The sequence below is a fragment of the Eschscholzia californica genome, unplaced genomic scaffold (assembly GCF_041429995.1).
Source record: "Eschscholzia californica isolate CP2 unplaced genomic scaffold, dmEscCali1.0.p SCAF_3, whole genome shotgun sequence".
In the NCBI taxonomy this organism is placed as follows: Eukaryota; Viridiplantae; Streptophyta; class Magnoliopsida; order Ranunculales; family Papaveraceae; genus Eschscholzia; species Eschscholzia californica.
Genome location: NW_028238420.1, coordinates 38,927,174 through 38,943,486, shown reverse-complemented (window position 1 = coordinate 38,943,486; position 16,313 = coordinate 38,927,174). Strand labels below are relative to the sequence as shown.

At 34.1% G+C, this 16,313-nt stretch overlaps 1 pseudogene across 1 annotated transcript; it reads left to right on the top strand.

Moving 5' to 3' along the window:
* Positions 1-844, top strand: LOC147550140 (large ribosomal subunit protein uL11 pseudogene; annotated as a pseudogene). Its single transcript, XR_015238224.1, has one exon. The product of XR_015238224.1 is annotated as a large ribosomal subunit protein uL11 pseudogene (transcript).
* The last annotated feature ends 15,469 nt before the right edge of the window (positions 845-16,313 follow it).

The following is a 16,313-nucleotide window of genomic DNA, read 5'->3' as shown; positions in this document are numbered from 1 at the left end:
AATAAATCAATCAAAAAACCCTAGCTAACAAGGTATATAACCACCTTTATAAACTTTCTCATTTCACTTTTCCAAATTTCGGCATCTAAAACTTCGTCTTCTCCACCATGCCACCGAAGTTTGATCCATCTCAGGTAGTCGACGTTTATGTAAGAGTCACCGGAGGTGAAGTTGGTGCAGCGAGTTCACTCGCTCCTAAAATCGGTCCATTAGGTCTTTCACCTAAGAAGATCGGAGAAGACATTGCTAAAGAAACAGCAAAAGATTGGAAAGGTTTAAGAGTCACTGTAAAACTCACTGTTCAGAATCGTCAAGCTAAAGTCGCCGTTGTACCGTCGGCAGCTGCTTTAGTGATCAAAGCTTTGAAAGAACCAGAACGTGATCGGAAAAAGACTAAGAACATCAAACATACCGGTAACATTTCTCTTGATGATGTTATTGAAATTGCTAAAGTTATGAGTTCTAGATCTATGGCAAAAGAATTAGCAGGAACAGTTAAGGAGATCCTCGGGACTTGTGTTTCCGTTGGATGTACTGTTGATGGAAAAGATCCAAAGGATTTGCAGGAAGAAATCAGTAATGGAGATATCGAAATTCCTCAAAATTGAGTTATTGATCTTCGATCAGAGGTTAACCATTAATTATCTTTAAAACTTTTTATTTTTGTTAAAGACATCAATTACGATAAGATTACAAGGGTATTTAATTCTTCATTAGTATAATCTCGTTTTTGAAGTCCTCTAATGGTGTATTATTGGCATTTTGAGATTGATTTGTTTGAAAACAAATCTTTAGTGGTTCAATTTTGTCAAAGCTTGAATATGTTTATCAATTGTCTTGAGCATTTCAGTGATTCGATCCAATTTTAGCTGTTGTATTGTGAATTTGGGTGAATGTTTGGGTATTGATTACATTCATTATACTATTAGTATTTGGTTGAATAGTTTATCCATTATCTGCCCTAGTTATTCATCTGACACTAGTTTTAGGGTTTTGAAATCATTAATATTGTTAGAGTAATGAATGTAGGTGAGTGATTAGAAATGGAGTTCACCGTTGACGTTGATATCACTTGCTCTAGATTTCAAAGCCTGAATCCAATACTGTGATAAGTAGAAGAGAAGCTCGATGTGTGAGAATAGTCCCGCATGGAACGGCGAAAGCCACCTTCATGATATATCATGATCTCTCGGCCCATTTCCAATTACGATGGAGTTAAACCCCCAGCTATAAATCATCTTTTAGATTTGAAAATCCAGCAAGTAAGATATTGGGGTGGAATTTCGCGTAAGAGATGGCTTAGAGATTTCGTCCTTTCATGGCAACTTGAATTTGAGTAGTTGTCCATTGCCTTTGGAGAGTTAGGTCTAGAATTGGTCTAGGACTCCAACGGAAACAAAATCAGGTGCCATGAGAGGTAGCTAAAATTTAGAAGATATGGATGAACGTGGTTTAGTATGTAGTGGTGAATTTCTTCTTCTAGTGGGTGGGTGAGAGATTGTATCATCCCACATTGCCTATACTTTGCGAAGTAGAACGTTCTGTTTGCTTTCTTGCTGGTGTCAGACTCTCCTACTTTAGTAGGATACCTCTTAGACTGGTTCAAGTTCGAGACTACTTGAATTTTTCTGAATGGAGGTAACCTATTAGCACGTAACTCCTAATCAACCTAAACCTGATGATAAACTCTTTTCAGGAATTTAACAACTTCAATTTTTTTTTTTCAATCACTGGATCAAAAAGACAATTTTAAAAGGGTGCGGTTTTGGGGCTTAAAGATTACAAAATGTATACTCAACCCGCATCATTAGGCTTAATCCCTGACCAGAGAAGAGCATGAGTTGATCTCCTACTAACTCAGCAATGTTGGATCAAGTCAATTTTTGAAGTAAAGGAGTGCTTGAGGAGCTAATGGAAATAGAAGAAAGTATGGGCGGCTATAGAGAAACGTGGCAAGAGCAAGTAGGTAGGCGTCTATAGACGCACCCAGACTTTTGACTTTGGGCCCTTATTTTGTTAAAGACAATGCTTGCATTAAAGAGCTCAGATGTTATTATGGGCTTTGCCTTCGAACTCAGTCAGTCTGGCCGAGTTAGTAGGAGATCAACTCATGCTCTTCTCTGGTCAGGGATTAAGCAAGTAGCTCGCTGGAATCAGCGGATTATGACGGATTCACACGTTTGTGTTGCCCACTTGAGAGTGGGAAAGGGTTGTTTCTGCCACAGAGGAAGATGCAGATTCAAGTAAAACATTGACCCCAAAATAGTCTTTTGTGTAGTTTGCTAAAGATTCCAGATCGAAAGTTCGAAACAAAAGCTGAATAAAAAAAAACCATAACTTTCGTTCTAAAAGTATTGTGAAAATTAACATACACAACTTAAGAAATCAACGCGGGATGAGGAGATGAAAGTGGAACTATATTCATTCTCATTTTGGATTCTTGTTCACAATATGGAAAAAAAGTGTTATTGGATATGAACCACACCTTCTCATGTCACTACTCTCGCTTTTGAAGCGCTAAGTTACTTGCTTTCCGTTTCAGAGTCGACCTTGCTTTCCAGCTATAGATATCTTTGGACCGAATGAAGGTCCGTCGGGTTTTTATGCCCTTTAGTCGCTTCGTAGCTCTCCCATTTGTCTTGATTCTCATTCTGTTATTGTATCTACCCATGAGAAATTTGACACCATTAGATTAAAAGCTTTTTTAACCCCGTATTCCACCTTTGTTCTCGAGCTTGGATGGAAATTAAAATTTCGAAGTTGAGCTTCTTTTTAAGGTTAATTCCCATTTTGACACTGAATTTGTGACTTGTATGGGCCAAAATCCGTCATCAAAAGCGCCCTTAGAAATCCACGATTAATGGGCCACAAGAGGGCCAAGCCCATGAACAAAATGACAAATGGGCCTGACCCATTCATCTCCAGGCACCTAAAGCAACGAGAAGATAAGCGCGCATTAAAAAAGGAAGTCATCCCTGGATGGAGAAGTGACCCTTGCACAAAAAGGTTAGTCGTTATTTCCTGAGCATATAGGCGTTACTGTTATTCAAGATAACAGTTGGCCAAGAATATCATGAATATATCTGTTGGATGGGAGTTACGATATCCGCATTCATGTCCATGCGTTACCAAATTCAAGACGACAACTCACCACAAGGTGACAGTTGACCAAAAGAGACAGTGGACCACGAAACACTATATAAGGATCATCTGATGATCAATGAAGGGACCCAATTCTTCGGCAACCAACTGACTACTGACTTCCTCTCTCACATTAATCATCCAAACGTCAGACAAGCAATTAACAACTGTTACTATTTCTCCCTCCTTACGACCACTTCATCAAGGAAGAACGACTTATCTTTCTATCTCCTTACGACCACTTGATTGAGGAAGAACGCTGATCTTTCTTTCTCCTGAACCACTTGATCAAGGAAGAACGACCTATCTTTTTCTCGCACATCAAAGGAGGGCGACCAATCCTAACGACTACTCATCAAGGGAAGACGACCAATCCTTCTCTTTCCCGACGACCAAATGGTGCAAGCATTTTATCTTCTTGACGACCAGGGAATTAGGCAAGCATACACCTGATTGTACCACCTTCTCTCCCGACAATCGTCTTACTCAGATAACATATATAACTCCATAACTCGACCTTTGGTTTACGATTCGTATTTATTATTTGTCAAGCTTACTGACTTGACCGTCGGAGCTCCTTTGGTCGACACCATCCTGATGTCCCCCCGAAGACCTCACGGTCCCGTGTGTTTTATCTCTTGTCACAGGTTAAGACTATAGACGTCGTCGGTGCCCATAAAATATTAACAGGTGAAGGTCCGACTTCCGGTAAACGACCCGGTCCTCTTAACTTATTGACCCGCGATTTCGACCCCTCACAGTTGACTAATTGGCCCTTCTAGCCCGTAAGTGCTCGGAAATTTGTTTGTACTTTTTCTTCTTCTGAAACTACTTTTATGGTATTTCTGTAAATAATATATTTCTCTACATCATCTCCATGACTCCATCTATCTCTTACACTTAAGTCTCTTAGTCTAGGGTCAGCCCTGGGCCTAGGCGACCCAGACGACCGCCTTGGCCCCCAAATTTAAGAACCCCCAATTTATAGTAATATTTATATACATATATAGTATTATTATATGTATTGTTTTTATGCACATATATATCATCTTTGTTAGGGCTCCATATATATCAAGTCTGATAGGGAAGTAGAATTGGTTGATTAGTTGGTTAGAGAACTCAATGGCTAAGGTTCTACTCCTATGAGTTACATTATTTTTAAAATAAGTTTTCCTTTAAAAGGAGCACTAAAAGAACAAATATAAACATCAAATGACAAAACGTATCCAAATCCCAATTTTACTAGTATGTGGTTTAGCTAAACTTGGGAAGTTTAAATGACAAATACAAAATCATAACACCTAAACTTATAGTAATTAACTACTTGTGGAAACTAAAAAACACCTAAATAAAAGAAGAACAAAAATCAAATTAAATAAATATTCTTATAATATATTTCTTCTCTTTTCTAATTTCTCTTTGAACTTCAATCTCACATTTCTATTTCATTCTCTCTACAAGGGATTTTTATTTAATTATATAGAGGTAAACTTCTTCTTCGTATATTTTCTTTTGTTTCTTATTTTTTTTACTTATGTTTGAATTCTATTGTTACTTCTAGTAAGTAAAAATATTTATGTTGATTAGTGTATAATTTTGTTATTATTTCATTAGATTGTTATGGCTCCAAAAAAGTATTTATGCGGCTTCAAAAATAGGAAGAAAAAAAAAAATTAGATCAAGCTTTCGTTAAATCACAAATGGGTTCTATGGATGAATTCGTTAAGAAAAAATAAAATGTAGGGGCCATGTCGATATGTTTGCCCAGGGCCCCCAGAAAGTCAAGGTCAGTACTGTCTCTTACTACACTTCATCTTCCTCCCTCCCTCTCTCTCCGTGCCACCTTTTCTCCTCTCTAATGTTGATGGCAGAAGGCTGCTACCAACAACTTTCAAATAAATAAATTCTTTTTTTTCTCTCTCTTTCTCTCACTACGAGGACTTCCATTGATGAAGGTTCTCCAATTTTTTTTTTAAGAAATTAATTAATTTTTTTTAAAAAATAAAACTCCATAAATAGATATCTGACTTGTTACTCAGGAACGACCTCCCTCCATTAAACTTTATTAATGGAGATTATTTGTGAAGATACAGTATGATCTTCACAAACAAACCACTGCTCGTGAAGAACAAACCTGCACTAATAGAGTTTTTTAGAGATTAGAAAACAGAATTTTAAATATTTTTTTTAAACAGAGGGCCTCTTAGAGAGAGAAAAATGGGGATGAATTTTTGTTTTTTAATATTGGATTTAATTTTTTTAAGACCTCCATGAATGAAAGTCACTTACAGAGAGAATACAACAAAAAGGAGTTGGAGATGAAATGTGAGAGATAAAGATAAAAAACTCAATCAGAAATAAAGAAGGAAAATAAAAACAAGGCTGATACACGTACGCAAAGATAACCGCTTAAATGACCGTCCTATATAAGACGAAGGGTAAAATAGCCATTTCACAGGTTTGAAAAGATTACTTTTCCCCTTGTCTTATGTGGGGCGGTCACCTAGGCGGTCATGTGGACATATAAAAATCATTTTTTAAGTACAAGAGAAAGTAGTTTAAGAAAGATAAAATTTGACTTTGTGGTAAAACATTGGAAACTAGTCCACTCACAAAGCTGGACACAAACTTAAGAGGGAAATAGGAAACTAACCCATGATTAAATAACTATAAGTTTTCTTGACTATTTTTAGTTGTTTGCGTGTTGTCTCTTTCATGGTCCATCACACACATGTGAAAATGTTTAGATGTGACTTCTTTTGTTTTTCATAAGATAGAAAAACAATGCTATTGATGGAACCTCAATAGTTCATGATGGGTGAGATTGAAGGAGATACCAAAAAGGGTGACCGACGAGAGTCTAAAGAGATCAAGAGATTCATATTTAGAGAGGGTCGCTGATTTGGAAAAATAAGAACATTATCCGAGGTGAAATTTTTTAAAAGGAAGATGCAAAATATGGAAGATTTTACGGCGAAACAAATTTTAAGGGGAAATATTATTTCTTCTTCTTCTTCAACTCTGGCCACCACCTCCGCCTACCTCTCTCCCTTATTCTCTCTCTCTCTCTCTCACTGTCTATCTGTTTCTCTCACACAATCTCTCTCTCTCTCTCACTGTCTATCTCTTTCTCTCACACAATCCATCTCTCTCTCACGATATCTCCCTCTCTTAGATCTCTCTAAGTATCTCCCACTCACAGTCCCTCTCTCTTTCTCTCACGACATCTCTTTCTCTCTCTCTTCAGACAACAACGAGAGGATAAATATTCTTGTACAGGAATCCTCTGGTAAAAGTGATACAAAAATCCTAATTGGACAGAGGTACATTGGAATTTGAGGATCCAACTCTGGAGTTCCTTTCTTCTTGTTTTCACCGTCTCTCATTTTTTGCGTTCTCTTTTTTGATGTGTTGAAGAAAATCTTTACCAGTTACTAATGGAGCTCGCCACTGCATCAAGTGTTTTGAAGGTTAAATTTGATAAATGAAACACCAATTTTTCTTAGGATTTGTTTCTAGTACTGTTCTAATCCTTACTTCGTAAAAATATTTTAGTGTTTTATCGAAAATGTACATTCAAAGAACAAAACTCGGGGGGTGGTGGTTGCTGGATTTGGTGATCTAAAAGGAGAGATAAGAGTGAAGGATTTGAAAAAAAAATATTTAAGGTTGTCGACAATGGCAGTTTAGATCGCCGGCATGGAGAAGAAATGGTGAACACAATTTTATTTCCCATAACAATTAGAAAATATATTGGTCAACTAAAGTTGACAAGTTTTTTATAAAGTCTTTGCACCCGGATAATTTTCTTATTTCCCCAAATCAGCGGTCTTAGAGAGAGATAAATTAAAGAGTGATTCACGGTTTGAGTCTATTTTAGTAAAGATCGATTACCAACATAACTAAATCATGTTAATCGTACTCACGTAATCTGGTTGTTGTTTTTTAAGTAAAAGAAGTTCAGAACTTTGTAGGTTTGAAGAGAGTGAAGACTAATGACTTCAATTTCAAGTCAATACACCAAACCAATATCAATAACCAAACCACAGCTGTTCCATTTTTCTTTAGAAGTTATATGTGTTTTTAATTTTAGATGTACACAATTAGGTAGGAAGAATGGTTAAAGACGCCTCTCGATAAAATTATCACGGCCTTCCTAGTATTGATGTATATTTTAAGTAGTTGTAGTATCTACTTAAAAAAGGGTTTTTTGAGCTTACCCCCTCATCACTAATTGTTAATTGAGTTTACTCCCCTCAATAATGGGTAATTAAGCTTACCCCCTTAGATTTACTACTTTTGACAAAGAAACAAAGGTTGTGTTTGGCGTACGCGAAATAAATGTGACTACCAAGAACAATTATCCTTCAATATGATCACTCGTAGTTATTCCACCTTACTTTATTATTTTATTTCGTCGGTAATATGAGTAGCAAAGATGGATTTCGTTTGTACATTATTTAATTTATGATTTTGTTATCCCATGCCAAACATGTTCTTAATAGTTCTGCCTAATATTCTAAACTCAAGGGGTAAGCTCAATTACTAATTACCGAAGGGGGTAAACTCAATTACTAATTAATATTGAGGGGATAAGCTCAAAAAACCCTAAAAGAAGACTCATACTTTTTTTTTGCCTTAAAATCGATGGCCTCGAACTATTTTTGGTTACTAAATTGGCCCACGTTCACTGATTTAAAGATGCACTATTTCTACTGATTACACTTTAAATTCGATAGATTGGAGTCGAATTTTATATTTCCGAGCACCTAGAAAATGTAATTGAGTATTGGATACTTAAAAGAAAATGTTTCCTGCGTAAAACAAATACTGGGAGGGTGTTTGATTTTTTAGCACTTATAAATGCTACCACTTACCAAGTGATTATCACTTAGTAAGTGATAGTAATTGGAAGCGTTATGTCGTTTGTTTTCCATCACTTCTAAGTACTTGATTTTTGTTTTCATATTAATTATAAATGTTATAGAAATAAGTAATTGTCTATTCCGACTTTAAATGATTTAAATATTATCATGTCCGACTAATTCATTAAGTTCACGAGTTTAGGTATGAAAGAACTAAGGTTCAACAATACTGTGTCGAAAATATTAACCGCAAACAATTAGGAACTATGTAGGAGAAAGAACACACGTTGCATCATGAAGTTTGGTGGTTCTCTGATTAGTGAAGGATGAGAGGTGAATAATTTTTACAAGAAAAACTTGGGTCAAGCATGAGCGAAGAAGGGGTGGAGTCATCACTAAAGTCATAAATTTTTTTTTTTTACACTTATCAGTTGTTTAAGATGTTCTATTTAGTTATGATTATATTGGTCATTACTACTCCCTCCGTCTCAAAACGAATGACCTAATTTCTTTTTTGGGTTGTCCCATTTTAGTATTCCGTATCTAAAAATAAATTTTTTTTTCGCTCTTTCCAATAATACCCATTCATTTGAATTTAATGACAACTTTATTTGAAAGTAAGTTAAACTTTTTAATTGTATTATACAATGAGGGTACAATTGGAAAAGTCATGTTATTTTTGAAAGTCAAACTCTAATTAATAATGTTCTCTTAAAAAATTAGATTTTCAAAATAGATTATTCATTTTGGGACAGAGAGAGTATATTAGGAGAAGGATAATAACGTCATTTTTAAAGCACGTGCAAAAAAATAAGCTCTAATACAAAAAATAAGTTCCAAGTTAGAGCTTACTTTTTTGCACGTACTTTGCCATCACTTAGAAGTGATTTTCACTTACTAAGTGAAAAAACAAACGGCCTAAAATTGCTGGCCCGCATTTAATAAGTGGAAATCACTTAATAAGTGAAAAAAATCAAACACCGTGAGTATAAACTTATGTTTATTAAAGATTGTCAATTAAACAAGACAACAACTTACCTCTTGTTCTTTTAGAAACTTATTATTTGTACAGGGTAATGCTGGATTTACATATATGACAATATTTGTTCATCAATGAGTCCAACTGTGGAAGCAACATCCATCGATCCACTTTCTTTCTCAATATTAAAAGCACTGAAAAGGGGTCGACACCTGAATCAATCTACAAATCGAAGGTCAGACTCGTGTTAGGTAGTGGCGTAAAATGATTAAGATGTACGTACCGACCGACCGAAACAGTAGCTTTACAATATATACAAGATCTATACTGGAGAATGTATGTACCGACTCCATAGATTGGACTACGTGGCTTGAATTATTTTCATTTATATTGTAAGCTTTATCTATCAAATTATTTCGTTTGAAATGGTTCTGTTCCAATTTTAAAAATTTCCAACTTCTTTTGTCAACAATTTTGCATGTTACAGTTTGAATTACTTTGTCTTATATTGCATATATAATTGTGGTGGGCTGGGGGCTACTATTTCCTCAAAAAATTATGACAAGAGAAAGGTAAGAAAATCTTTGAGTGCCACTTTTTAAAGATTTGACACTATTGAAATAGTAAAGGTAGCCTACATACGACCAAGCGAAGTTGTGTTGGAAATGACTTTTTTTGGTAAAAGCAATATCGCTAACTAGGATTCCATAATTGACAAAAAAAAAGAAAAGAAAAAACAAGGAACCCATAAACATGATGTTTTGGTTAGAAGGCAATACAAACAATTGAAAGCTATGTCTCAGTCGGTTTTGACTTAATGGCATAATTTTGACTTAACTAAACCTCTCTCTAAAACAAGAACAAATATTTTGATATTTGAATCCCTTTTTGTTTTGAAATAAGGTTGATAATTATTGGTAAGGAACACAACCATATGACAAATCTAATCATAAGAGTATATCTTGCACTTCTAACAATGTTAGCTGTTAAAGTTAAGTGCAATTTTCGAAAGGAGACTAATTTTGAATTTACAAAAAATAAAGAGCTAAACATGAAACTGGTCAGAAATTAGGGGGTCAAAAAGGAAATTACATTTTTTTTTGAAAATAAAAGAAAAAGTAAGAAGACTCTAAAAAAACAAGCACAATCAACCAAACGAAACCACCAATAACGAGAGTAGTCAATTTATAAATGCTTGAACTATGATTTTTATCATGATTACTCCGTCACAGTACAATGATTAAGCAATTCTCCGGTGAACAGCAAATTATGAAAGTTGTGATCAGAGGCGGAGCCAGAAATTAACTGAGGGACGGGCTAAAATGTGAAGTACATATAGCCATTCAAATTTAAGCTTTCGAATTTATAATTAACTGAACAAGTTTGCAAAATAAAATATGATCTATATAATATTAGAATAACTACATTATATATATGTATATCGGTAAAATAACTACCATATATCTATCCATGTACGATAGATATGTACACAAAAAAAGAGCAAAAAAATATCAAAAAAAGAAGTAGTCGACACCACGACATCAATATATACCAAAAAATAGTATAAAACTATTCAATTGTACCCTTCGGTTCTTCAGACGATTAAAATCACCTATTATCGACTCCTCATCAATGTCTTCACCAAGCTCTCTTTCAATGTGAACAATCATGCAGTCTCTGAGAAACTCATTTTCCGTTTTGTTGCGGAGAGATGCTTTAATAATACTCATTGCAGAAAATGATATTTCGGTTGTTGCCGTGGAAACAGAAAGTGTCAATACAAAGCGTATCAATCTATCAAGTGCGGATATATCATTATAAGGCAATGAAGAAACATCTCTACTTGATGTGTCATTTTCTACTCGTTTGTAAAACGATAAAAGAGTTTTTCTTTTTTATGGGCTGGAAAATGATTTGACATTATAACCTAAAAAACATCCACAATGAGCTTCAAATATCGAATAAATAAAGGAGACAATCAACAAATTATTTTATAAATTACAAGTGACAACTCAAGGAATCTACAATTTACATAAAATAGTTGAACATAACAATGATCAATATCTAATTAGGAAATCAATATATAATGTATAATGTATAATGTATAAGACAACCAACACACAATTATTGAAACAATTTCCAATCAATCTTAGGGTTAGTTTTTATAATCCACATTCCACAATTTCGCACCTAAGTATTGTTTTTTTATTCTATAAACTATAAAGAAGAAGTTTATAGTTATTGTATCATTGGTCAACTACTTTCACTTTCAATCTTCCATAATTTTTTAATTTCAAATTAGGGTTTGAAAAGATTAAAAAAATCAGGTACTTACTTAATGAGTGATGATCTAAGAGCATAGAAGAAATATAAACACTTGATTTGTTGTCTCCACTTCTAGATTGAGTAACACCCAAAAGTCAATCCTTCATCAAAAAAAAAAAAAAACACCCAAAAGTCAAGAGCAAAAGGATTTCAAATTGCAATGATATCTATTGGATATTTGGGTTTTTTTACCCCTTTCCATTCGTGAGTAAGAACAGGAAAAAAGAGGAAGTAAAGGCAGGGAAAGGGAATTAATTTTTTAAGAGCCGGGCTGGGTTATACGGATTACTGGGTTAGGTTACTATTGATTAGGATTCATATGGAAATGTTAAGGGTTAGAGCCGGGCTGCAGCCCGGCTCAGCCCACTAACACCTCCGCCCCTGGTTGTGATAACCGTTCACCTGACAACATTTTCTCTTCTCGAGGCGACTTTGAAAAAAAAATTCTGGTGTTTGGTTCGTTCATTTATCTTGAAGTAATTGAAATAATAATCCTGTCCAGATTTGTTAAGAATATCATATAAGCTCGTTACCCTGAACGAAGGTCTAAATCAACTTTCAGTTTAGGTGAGTTGGGTCACATATACCGAGTAATCTTATGTGGGGCGGGGACAAGTGATGAAATCCAACTCTTATCCTGTAATAGGTAAATGCTTGTACTAAAACGACTGAACCACACAATTCTTCAAACATTTATGCACACAAAAGCAATCAGAAGACTTATGAATAAGTTGTTGTCGAATCAACCCACTAACTCCGTTGTTGGTGTATGAAAGCCGAGGAACTGAGAAAAAAAACCAAACTAACTAGTTTATCAATTAGCTTCAAATTTAGAAACAATTAAAAAATAAATCCCCGACAACGACCCCAAAAATTTGAAATCTTGCCAGCCGAAATAATAGGCCAACTAGATCAAATTAAAACTACAAATGAACGAATCACTTAAATCTAAATAAAAAAACTATTAAACTATGGAAGAGAATAATCGAATTTGAGAAAATGTACGAAAACTTAAAAGAATCAAACAAAGGAAAATGCCCTTTTTTTTGAAAATAAAAGAAAAAGTATGAAGACTCTAAACAGAAAAAAACAAACAAACAAGCAGACAAAACCAAATCAGTCATAACACCAATAACGAGAGTAGTCAATTTATAAATGCTTGAACTATGGTTTTTATCAAGATTATTCCATCACAGTACAACGATTAAGCAATTCTCTGGTGAACAACAAATTATGAAAGTTGTGATAACCGTTCACCTGACAATATTTTTTCTTCTCGAGGCAACCTTGAAAAAAAAAGTTATGGGTTTGGTTAGTTCCTTTGTCTTGAAGTAATCAACTAATAATCATGTCCAGATTTGTTAAGAATATCCTATAAGCTCGTTACTCTGAGCGAATGTCTAAATCAATTTCCAGTTTAGGTGAGTTAGGTTGTATATACCCAGTAATCTTATGTGGGTAGGGGACTAGTGATGAAATCTGACTCTTATCTTGTAATAGTTAAGTGCCCTTACCAAAACGACTGAGCCACACAATTCTTCAAGCATTTATGCACACAAAAGCAACTAGAAAAGTCACTAAAAACAAATTCGTGGGTGATAAGAAAAAGTTACCTCCCATTCAAGGCGAGGATGACTAAGTTGTAGTCGAATCAACCCACCAACTTCGTTGTTGGTGTACGAAAGCCGAGGGGCTGAGACAAGATCATTTTTATCTTTCTTCTTTCCTACCTACTACAACTTGTGCCCGAATTTGGGTCAAAACAAATTTAGAACGAAAATCTTTAAATATTTCATGAATTACCTAAAAACAAAGTTAAACTTCGTTCTTGGATCTTTAATTTTGCTTCATACTTTCCCTTTCTTCCACTTCTTTTATTCGTTACTTTTGCTAAAGACCTGTAACGAAGTCACAAATTACTCGTATTCAGAAATTCTTTAAAAGCGAAAAATAAAGAAATAATTTTTTTTTTTTTTTTTTTTATGTTTAGAAGGAAACTAAGATATCAAAATAACTAGTTTATCAAGGGGAATTTGGCCAAAACTCCCTAAGAAATTATGACTTTGGTTAAAAAGGATTCATCAAAGTTTTTTAGGCTTCACCTCCCTGATGGCAATTATGTAATTTTCAATTTCAGTAAAAAGACCAACCTAACCCTAGTCTAAGAAAATACCTTGCAAACACCTTGCACTGCCTTGCAAACACTTTGCACTGCCTTGCAAAGCCTTGCAAACACCTTGCAGAGCCTTGCAAACACCTTGCATGGTTTTTGCAAACACCTTGGATAGCCTTGCAAACTAATTGCAGAGCCTTCCGAACACCTTGCAGAGCCTTGCAAAAACTTTGCATGACTTTTGCAAATACCTAGCACAACCTTGCGAACACCTTGCAGAGCCTTGCAAAGCTTTGTAAATACCTTGCAGAGCCTTGCAAACACCTTGCAGAGCCTTACAAAGCCTTGCAAACACCTTGCAGAGCCTTGCAAACACCTTGCAATGTCATGCAAATGGTTTGCAAATTAGTTTTTGAATTGATTTAACATGAAATTTGTTACAAATTATTATATTTTGTTTAATAGAATGTTGTATCGAAAAACTAGCTAAAACCCTACAAATTCATAATAGTCATTTTATAAGCTCTAGCACCATCATTTTACTTTTCTTCGAAAAACTTCCAAAGCTTTCATGAAATTCTCAATTTGAACATAAATACCAATCATGATTGTCCAAGAAAAAAATATTTTTCACAGGCATTTCATCTAACAACTTTATAGCTATTTCAACCAACCTACGTCTTGTATAACCAACTAACGTTGCATTCCAAGCAACAACATCTCTTTCAAGCATTTTATCAAACACATTGTTTGCATCAACTATACTTTCACAACTTCCATATAAATCCAACAAATAAGTTAATTGTCATCCATCATTCATAACTCAATGAAAATAAAGCAATGAAGAAGTTGGATTATACCTTGAAACACTATCAAATTCTCCTTCCATTGAAAGTATATAAAACTTTCTCTCTCTAGAATTTAGAACCAAAAAGTAAATCAAACCCCTTAAAAGCCTCTTCAAACAACAAGCAAATAGATTAAATCACCAAAACCTAAAAACATCAACCTATCTTATAGCCAAAATCGATTCAAACCCTAGAAATTTTAATCGGCGTGGACAATCCAACTCGGTTCGTTCATGAGAAAAACTCAAGTTCCTGATTTATTAGTTAGATCATTATTAGGTATTTCTAATTGAATGAAGGGTATTTTTGACTCTTAAAAAGTTGGTGCCTTTAAAAATGTCCTTCAAGCCTATTTTTATGACTTACTTGGGGCCTAGCTAGTTAAAAAGATGGGTTGTCTTTTTAACAAAAAAATACAAGAAATTGGGCCTCCGGCCCAATTTCCTGAGTTGAGTTTATCAATTAGCTTCAAATTTAGAAACAATTCAAAGACAAATCCCAGACAACGACGCCAAAAATTTGAAATCTTGTTAACCTAAATAACATGCCAACTAGATCAAATTAAAACTTACAAATGCACCAATCACATGTCAATATGACACGTGGGACGATGTCAGGACGGAGATGATTTGATCACAATTAAATTTAAACAAAAAATAAACGATTAAACTATGGGAGAGAATAATCGAATTTGAGAAAATGTACGAAAACTTAAAAAAGAAAATAAATTTGTAAGAAAAACTAAAATATCGTGAATATGTGATATATGAATTCACGACTAACAATCATAACTGAATCCAAGATAAAATTCAAATTATTATCCATCTCTTGATAACTCAAAAATGAGTAAAAATCAATATCAATTTTTCGGAATAACAAAACAATAAGGAAATTTTATAATCAACAAAATTCATATTGTTTCAATTAAAATACCAGGAAATTGGACTGAAGATCCAATTATAACATTTTTTTAGTTAAAAAGACAAAGTTATTTTTTTGTTAAAAATTCAAATTGTGTATTTTTTACTAAAAGCCCAAATGTTCGTATTTTGTTTGGTTAAAAACCAATATTTTTTACTAAGGTGTCACAAAGGGTTGCAAAGCTTTTGTAAGGTGTCGCAAGGGATTGCAAAGCTTTTGTAAGGTGTTGCAAGGTGCTCCAAAAATGTTGCAAAGCAGTTTAAAACTGTCATTAGGCTTTGCAAAGTTGTCGCAAGGGGCTGCAAAGCTGTCGCAGTACTTACGAAGCTGAAGACTAAACCCATTGACTGATCTTTTCTAACCAAAATCTAATTTTTTGAAGAGTTTTGACTAAATTTCTCTTAAAATATTATGTAATTTAAATTTGAAATTGCCAATTTCTTAGAATAATGAAAGTACGATTAATTTAAAATACTAAATCATAATACAAAAAGATAACAAAATAACGTAACTCAGCTGAATTATCTTAAATAATGTTTTTGATTATGAAGCTCTCGGATAGGTTTTATAATCCCAATTGACCGACCTCAATGACGACAAATTCATGAATTTGGAAACTAGGTTTTCATGCCACCGTCACTAAACAACTTCCACTTTTTTTTTGTTGAAAGAAACAACTTCCACTTCCAACAAAAAAAAAAAAAAAAAAAAAACAACTTCCACTTTCTTTTCTTTTTTTTTGGTTGAAACTTGAAAGAAACAACTTCCACTTTGAGTCCAGAAGATTATTTAGCAAATTAATTGGACCCACTAAACAACAAAATCGGTTAACAAAGTTTCCTTGCTACCGTCACTAAAGGTAATTTTTCTTCTTTCTTTACTTTTAAGTCCCACATATTATGCTAGTCCATATTTAGTCCCTGCATCCTAATTTTACTCTTCTTTTTAACCAAAATCTTCTTTTATAGGTTAGTTACATGTCTCTCTAGATATCGTCATCATATTATGGGAGTTTCCTGCAAATTCATGTAAATCAAATAACTTCATCGACATCAATGACTACCACATGTAAATTGGTGAGAAATAATTGAGTACTAACGTACTCATAAGTCTAGTGTGAT